Consider the following 8,340-nt stretch of genomic DNA (forward strand, 5'->3'; position numbering starts at 1 on the left):
TAAATCTAAAAGTTTATCAGTAAAGATTCTGTATACCACATTATTTTCAGTCTAATAAATGCCTAGCATTTAGGCATTTAATAAGTATTTAACGCCTAATTTCCAAAGAGGGAAAAAATACAGTTCTTGCATCAATCCAAATTCCAGTTCCTGCTCATCCTGTCCTAGATGTTGTTAAAGTGAAGAACAGAAGCTCTATAACAGGTTAAAAAAATCCTAATACAGAGTGTTGGTCAGAGATAACAGCATTCTCTCTGCATTCTTAACAAACCCATTGTGGGCTAAATAGTATGAAAATAGTGATACATAAATGACAGCCAAAGGAAAGTCCAAAACTCCTCTGTGAAATCTAAGGGGAGAAATCTGCAACTAGTACGAGGCCCCACCTATGATAGGTAGAAGAGATGGTAACAAAAATGTGAAAAGGCAATTTACAGCAGCGCTGCCAACAGAACTTTCTGAGATTAATGGAAACGCTCTATAATCTACACTGTTCAGTATGGCAGTTCCTACTGACCACCTAAAATATGGCTAGTATAAAAATTATATTTAACTAACTTAAATTTAACTTGCCACATGTGGCTAGTGGCTACTGAAATGGACTGCAGATCTAGACTGCAGACTACATACTCAAGGTTACTTTTCTCTCCCCAAAAAGCTAAATAAAGCTCTGTATATATTTAATAAACACTAAGTAGGAAATGGAGAGTCACAAAGGTTTTTGAACCAAACAAAATCTTGGCTTCTGGGCATTTTTTTATTCGTTGTATGATGTCAACAAATACGGTTCTCCAATCTATGTCTCTTTTCTTCCTAGCATTCTACTGTGTAAAATGTACTAGAACATAAGCGGGCCCCTAGGGTTGTACATTTAGGTTGCTTTCAATTTTTCACTTAACATAAACAGTGATGATTCTCTATAAGGACCTGTCCAATTATTTCTTTATGTTCCTAAAACTATATATAACAGATATATACTGTATGTAACAGATATATATTGTTGTTCTCCAGAAAGTCTACAGCAATTTATAGTGCTACCAGCAGAATTTGAGGCTATCCATTTCCCCACAACCTCACCAACAATAACCGTTATATTGTTTTTTATCATGATGGAGATCCAAGAGAGAAAATGGTATCTCGTTGATTTAATCGCTCTGGCTTTCATGTGGTATTTTGCCAAGATAATCTAATTTTCAAAATTAACCATCACAATAACCCTACTGGAGGTAAACAGAGATTTCTACTGCCATTTGAAATTGAACGGATATGCTAAAGAATTAAGCAACTTGCCCCAAAGTCCCAGTTTAAAAAAAAGCTTCTGAGAGAAAGCAAAGACTTCCATTTCTCATCATATTCATCTGGGAAAACCAGGCCTCTAGGTACCACAGATCATACACCTCCACAAGCATGTCCTATTAAATGAACACTTGGGTTGAAAATATTTTGCTAAAAATGAAAAAATACTCCCTATTAATCTATTTTCATCATGTATGCATCCTCCAACACTAAGCAGCCTCCACAGCAAAAAAGGGAGACAAGAAGCCAACAATCAATTAAATATACTCTCTTCCTCATTCGTTATTGTCATTCAATATGGCACTATATTCAAGGCCACTTTAATTGCCCCAGGGTGGTTGAATGGTGAAACAATTCTTACTTGCTGAAGGTAACATGTCCAGCAAAAACATATTTAAATTATACTTGAAATTAATTAAAATTAATTTAAAAATATATTTAAATGACTAATAAGCCTGAATAGAAATAAAGGAAAAGAATAGACAAGCTAAAGTTCTATGCTATAAACAAAGACAAAGCATTAATCCAATAATCAACATTTCACCTTCTAAATATTCCAGGAAAACAAGAGAACTAGCACAAACAATACACTTCTGAAGGAAGGTTTTAAGTATTAAGCTTTCATAATAAACTAGAGAGGTTTAGCTTTATTTCCCCCATGGTTCCTGTCTACCTTTACTATTCGAAAATACCTAGCACCGAAAGAAAAAAAAAAAATCACATATACACAGTAGAAATCTCTTCTATATATCCAATCCAAACTATTAACAGTGGCCTAAAGAGATGGCATTATAAGAAACTTTTACTTTCTACCTAATGTATTTCTGCAATGTCTGAATTTTTTCAACAAGCACTTATCTGTGAGTAAGGGAGAACAAAACTAACAACTGCCTGCCCCCACCAACGGTTTTACAGGCTATGCCTTGCTTAACTAAACCCTGGTGTAGGAGTTGGAGGGTCATAGGGAACTCAGATTTATCTTTTTAAAAATGAAATCCCAAAATATAAAATAGCAATGCACAACTGCTCTTACTGAAATGGGGGTGGGGGGTGCTCAGAGCCCTGCCAGCTCAGTCTCTTTCCTAAACAGCTCCTAAGATACCTCTTCACTCCAAACAGAATTATTTTAAAATCTCCTATTCAATCTATACTTGGCTAAAGTTACTAAACAATCATTATCACAACCGATTTATATAGAGTTACCTCGGTTTTACAGAACAGGCTTTAGAGGATTGGTTTTGAACACAAATTTTTATAAAATCAACTTTATAACTCAATAGGTAAGACATATTTTAAGAATATAGTTTGGTGAGTTTTGACAAAATAGAATGTATAAATAGCCCCCATCTAAAATAGAGAATATTTCCATCAGTCCAGAAAGTACCACCTCTAGCCCCTTTGCAATTTCCCCACCCACCACCATACAAATTACTTTCAACTGCTAAAAAAAAAAAAATCTGAATAAACTAGGACTTGATAGTGGAAGCCCTTCAAAACAGCCACCCAGACAGCCATCTATTTATTCCCATATTAATTCATCCTTTCTTTCAATATTTACTAAGCCTCTTCTTTGTGACAGAGTTGTCTCAGATGTGAGAATTCAGCAATGAATCAAACAAATCTCTCTGCTTTACTCTCTAAAGAGATGGAGATGCAATAGATTAGAAATAAATAACAATGTCCCACAGTAACAATGCACAGTTGGGGGGGAATTATCAGTTGAAGGGAGTACTATTACAGATAGGTTACATGCATATAAAGGGACATCGAAATGGCCAAAACTGAAAGTGTGATACAGTAACTCCTTGACAGCTAAGCAGTAAAAACTTCAGAGTACAGAAAACAAGGCTTTGTAAAGAATCACTATTATATCTGAAACAAGAATGTCTTATGTTAAAAAAATTACCCAATTCTCTTTCTTTTGGGCCTTCTGACTCTGGCATCTGACCAACTACTTCAATCTCCATTTTTTTAAATCTGATTTCTCCTTCATTTTTAATGATTTTTTCTTCCCTGATAGCCCATAGTCTGGTAGCCAAACATATTAGTCAAGAAACTAAGACACGTAATTTGGATACACTAGGACCATCTTCTGAGGAAGTCCTGATGTAAAGGAGAGCCCTGAAGTGAAGAAATCTCCTGGGTAACGTTAAAAAGCAGTCTCACCTCTATGATTTCCTCTACCAATCCTTTATTTATTCTGCCCTTATTTATTAAAAGAGAGAAAAAGAAAACTGAGGTATTAAACCCTCAAAATAAAAAAACCATGAAGAATTACTGAAAGCAAAGCAGTGGACTTCACAGAGGCTTTTTATTTTAAAAGAAAACAACTGGTTCTTATGCCTCAGGACAGGAACCAAAAGTCTTCTAATTAGACACACAGCAACTTCTCTTTGCTTGGCCTTCTATCTTCTGAAACGAGCCAAGTTATGCAGTTACGACATTCCAGAAGCTAAAAAGCAAATCAGGCAGAACAAAAATGAGGACACTGCACATATGCCAGCTAAAAGGCATGGGCAGGGGTCAGATCAATGCTTTCTAAAGTCTTTGGGTTTCTTTAGTTTGGAAACAAAATAATTCAATCTACTGGGTGCCTCCCCCCGCAAATATGCCACTTCAGCTCCCTCTACTAACCTTACTAAAATTTCCTTCTTTTTAGAAAGAGGAATCAAGACAGAAAAAAAAAATTTTTTAATCATGATGTAACATTAAGACAGCAGAATGACTTTAAGTGGGGGATTTAGAGACTTATATACCTAGAACAAGGAGAGCAAATTAAAATGCCCACAGACAAGTAATAAAGTAATATAAAAGTGTAAGATAAGTGTCAACTAACACTGCTCCACGTCAGGGATACATGTCAGGCTGTGGTGAGGTCTGTGACAAACTGGAGAGGACGTGCCCCAACTACAAAAGATAGCTGCTGCAAAGCCAAAACACAGGTCCATGGCTGCCAGATCTGATTTTTCAAAAGCAGCCTGAATCCAGATTTTTATGTGAAATCTCCCTAATTTTTTAATGTTGACAACTAATTCAAATTTACAACACTCTATGAGCCAAACAAAACACATCTGCAAGCTTTCAGTCCATGAGCCTTCAGTTTTCAGCCTCTGTCATAAAAAGAAAAATACCTGGTTCTTTGAGTGGGAGAGCTCTTTGAGACAGAAAGCACACCCTATGCTTCCAATAACACACTATCATCTGAAAATACATTACAAAATATGCCTATACATCTGAAACCCCTAATTGTTGAAGGAAAGCAAGAAATTATCCTACTCTTCACACACTAAAGGTGCTCCATTTCTTCTACCAAACTAGAAACTGTAAACAAAACCCAATGGAAGAAAACATTGGGAAGTATTTTTGTGAAACTGAGTTCACTAACATTCAGCTTCCACAGTATGTACATCAGCGCAGACTTCTAGACAAAAAGAAACTAAAAGATGAGTTCTATGGCACAGCACTTAATCTTGATTTAAAAAAAGTTCCCTGCAAGACTAAAAAAAGAAAGTTAATCTTTTAGAAAGGGTACCCATGACTCTTACTCTCCTTACTTTATGGGTTATAAACCTACAGTACAGCTCTTATAGCGGTGGTTCTTAACACTTTGATACTAAGGAACGTGACAGAAGGTAACAATCCTTTCAGAAAATGCACTCTCTCACAAAAATTTTACAGAATCCATGGGCTCCCTATAGTCCACAGACCACAGATTAAGAACAGAGAACATTAAACCTACGCAATCTCCAAACCCTGTTTCTTCTCATGGATACATCTCTACTCCATCAATCTACTTCAGGCATACACCATCACCAGCCTGGACTAGTACAACGGCCTCTTAATTGATATCCACAATTGATATCAATTAATTGATAACCATAATCTATTTTCCACACCTCTGCGAAAGTGATTTTAAAATATAAATCAGACGGCAATCCCTCCCATCCACCAGAAGGCTTCAAGGGCTTCCTCAAAAACCTTAGCTCTCCATCTGATATTTAACCACTCTTCTTTGTGTCAGCCACAATTGGCCTTTTCTGTTCTAAAAGCATGCTAAATTCTTCCCATCTTCAAGTTTTGGCACTTGCTGTTCCCTCCACCTAGAACATTTTCCTGCAACCCTATGAAACTAAAACTGTCTCTTCACTACCATCAAGAAGAAATTCTCCTACTTGAAACTAATAAAATAAAATATAAAATAAAATAAAATAAATAAAATAAAATAATTCTCCAACCAACCTCAGGTCTCTTTTTTCAGTGTCTAGTCGAATTCCCTGCTTGATACTGCCACATCACTCTTAACTTGTATTTTACCTGTTGTCTTCTTCCACTATACTGTAAATTCCCAAAAGGCAGGACCCCTTCTGTCTCACAGCCCCTGTATTCCCAGCACCTAGCACAGGGGGTAGGTCCTCAGGCACTATTTGTTGAATCTATCAATCAAACACTGAATCAATCTTAGATGTTTACAGAATTTGTGAAGCAAAATCTAGTATTTGAGAGAACAGCATTAACAACACTTCCTTCAATTCAGGATGTCATTATGCCCAATAGAAACAGGCTAGCACCTCAAGATTCTTGGTGGTTAACATCATTTACACTAAAAAACAAATTGTACATCTTAAACTCTCTCCCACTCAGCCTCATCTCTCCCCATCTCGGTGTTAATCTCAGAAATACTCCAAGCCTCCTCCCTCCAATTTCTCAGTACAAAAAGGACATTCCTTTTGCAATCTGTAACTTCACTGGCTAAACCAAATTCGAAAAGTGCCTGTACCTGGTATGAAAGAAATATGTTAAAAACTTATACTACTACTGTTGCTATTACTACTGCCACCACTATCACCGCTAAAATTGGATTGTACTTAGTCTCCAAAAACATCAGTCTCTAAAACTGAAGGGCTTTCACTCATGTAAAGGTTTAAAAAACAAAGACGGAATTGTACTGGACATAAAGGTTTTAAGTTAAATACTATCTTATAGAAACTTCAACTCACCTCTTCTACAAAATACAATCGAGCCTGTCTGCAGAAAAAAATAGTTTTTGATATTGCTAAAGTGTGTGTGTGTTTGTTTACAAAACATCCCCAGCAAAGAACTAAGCCCAATGTGCTCCACAAACTGTTCATGGCAGCAGCCATATTTGGCTCTCTAATAGGCTTCTATATGATACACACCCAAGGCTGTCTAGATAACAGGACAGACTACAACGCACAGTATTCCCATAAACAAAAAAAGAAAGGGTCATCTGAAAGAGAAGGAAAATAATGTTGCGATACATGCTTTTCCACTCTGGGCCCACAATCCAGCAATCCTATGAATGATAGTGACAATAATAATAGTGTTTAATACACATCAGATAATGAGCTAAGCGGTTTTCAATTTAATCTCATTTAATCTTCACAATAATCCTAGAAAGTGGTCACAGTTACCGCTATTTTGTAGATAAGGAAACTGAGGCACCTGGAAGTGAAGCCCCTTGACTTAAAATCAAAAGCTGGCGGAGCCAAAATTTGAACCAAGGCAAGCCGGCTCCAGAACCCTTCTGTTACGCTGTCACCTGAAGCTTCACTGGCTCTCTCCTCTCAGGCTCTACCATACTCTGAAGCCTTTCCTTCAATCCAATTAACAATTTCTCCGTAACAATCTCCCTGTACTATCACTGATGGCTTCCAACTTCTGGGAGCCGGCGCTACTCGCCAGCTTATGCCGCCATGCTCCTCCCCTAAGATTTAGAAAAGCAAATGAACAGCTGATAAAAGTTGGTTAGGTGCTAAGGGAGGCAAAGAAAATTGCCTCATATAAGCAAAACACACGCCGATTACCACTGGAATGCAAGTCGGCCTCTCCAGCCAAAGGTACTGAAATAAAAGAAGGCGCACAAATGTTCCCGTGGCAGATAAACTTGGACTATGCCTCCTCTGGCCACACAGCAGAAAAGAACGGAAGAGGTACGAACATTACTGACTGCCAGCCACATGCGCCCTAAGGGAAAACAGAACCAGGCCAACGGAGACTAGTGGGGGGCGGGGGTAAAGGCACTCAAGAGTTCCGGGAAAAAGAGAAATCCAAATAATTAGGTTCAGACAACTAAAGAAAGGGTGAGGGAGGAGGAGGTGGAAGCCGCTCCGCGGCAGCTTACAAGAAAGAGAAAGGTAGAAAGAAGCTCCGGAAAAAAGGCGGCCCTGAGCGTCGGGAGCTAGGCCGGAGAGAGGGGAAGCCCAGTAGGGAGGAGAGGGGGAGGAGTCGGAGGGAGTGGGGCCCGCTCAGAGAAGGCCAGGAGGTAGGCGCGGGGGAGCGGCTCCGCGCCAGGCCGGCCTGGGGACACTGAGCCAGCCGCCAAGGAGAAAAGGTAAAAGACGAAACGACTGGAGCTGGTCAAACTGCCCCGGTTCCTATTCGAGGGGCTCACTCACCTGGGCCCACCGCAGCGATCGCAGCTGCAGTCTCGCAACGGCACAACCGGCCCGAACCTCGCCCCCGCCCGACAGCGCGCCCCGCGTCCCCGCTCTACGACGGCGGCAGCGGCGGCGTCGCCTCGCTGCCTCCTGGGAAGTGTAGTCCTAAATTCGTCTCTCCTTGCCAACTTGATGATGTTCTCAACTACATTTCCCACAAGGGAAGGCGAGCGTTGGGCCCGCCGCTTTGCGTCACGCGCCAGGTTGTCGGCAGTCACGTGGGTTGCTCCGTTCCATCCCCTCCCCCCGCCTGGGTGGCCTGGAGAGGAAGGAGGGAGGTGGACGGAAGGGGCGGAAGCGTTGCTGACGCCACTGCCCTCACCATTTTGGAACCAGTCTGGAGGGAGGGCCTCGGCCCCACCCACTCGCGGCCTTCTTTTGCTGTCGAAAAGCTTCTGAGCTGAGAATCTGGTCTCCTGGCTTTCAATCCCTAACGGGCCACCTCTCGCTTTATGACCTTGAGCATATTGTCTCCCTTTTCTCAGCCTGTTTCCTCCCCTGTGAATTGAGACTTGTAGTTTCTACCCCACAGACTTGTTGCGAGGTTCGGACAAAGGCACATGAAGTCGTCTAGTACACTGAAAGC

General features: G+C 40.2%; 1 protein-coding gene across 1 annotated transcript in view; it reads right to left on the bottom strand.

The window, feature by feature from the left end:
• Positions 1 to 7,860, bottom strand: part of THRAP3 (thyroid hormone receptor associated protein 3) — a 63,265-nt gene extending 55,405 nt beyond the window's left edge. The window contains exon 1 of the mRNA XM_006924239.3: positions 7,713 to 7,860. The gene's annotated coding sequence lies outside the window, so the exon portion shown is untranslated. The remainder of the gene's footprint in view (positions 1 to 7,712) is intronic.
• Between the last annotated feature and the right edge of the window lie 480 nt (positions 7,861 to 8,340).

The sequence above is a fragment of the Pteropus alecto genome, unplaced genomic scaffold (genome assembly GCF_000325575.1).
Source record: "Pteropus alecto unplaced genomic scaffold, ASM32557v1 scaffold39, whole genome shotgun sequence".
Classification (NCBI taxonomy): Eukaryota; Metazoa; Chordata; class Mammalia; order Chiroptera; family Pteropodidae; genus Pteropus; species Pteropus alecto.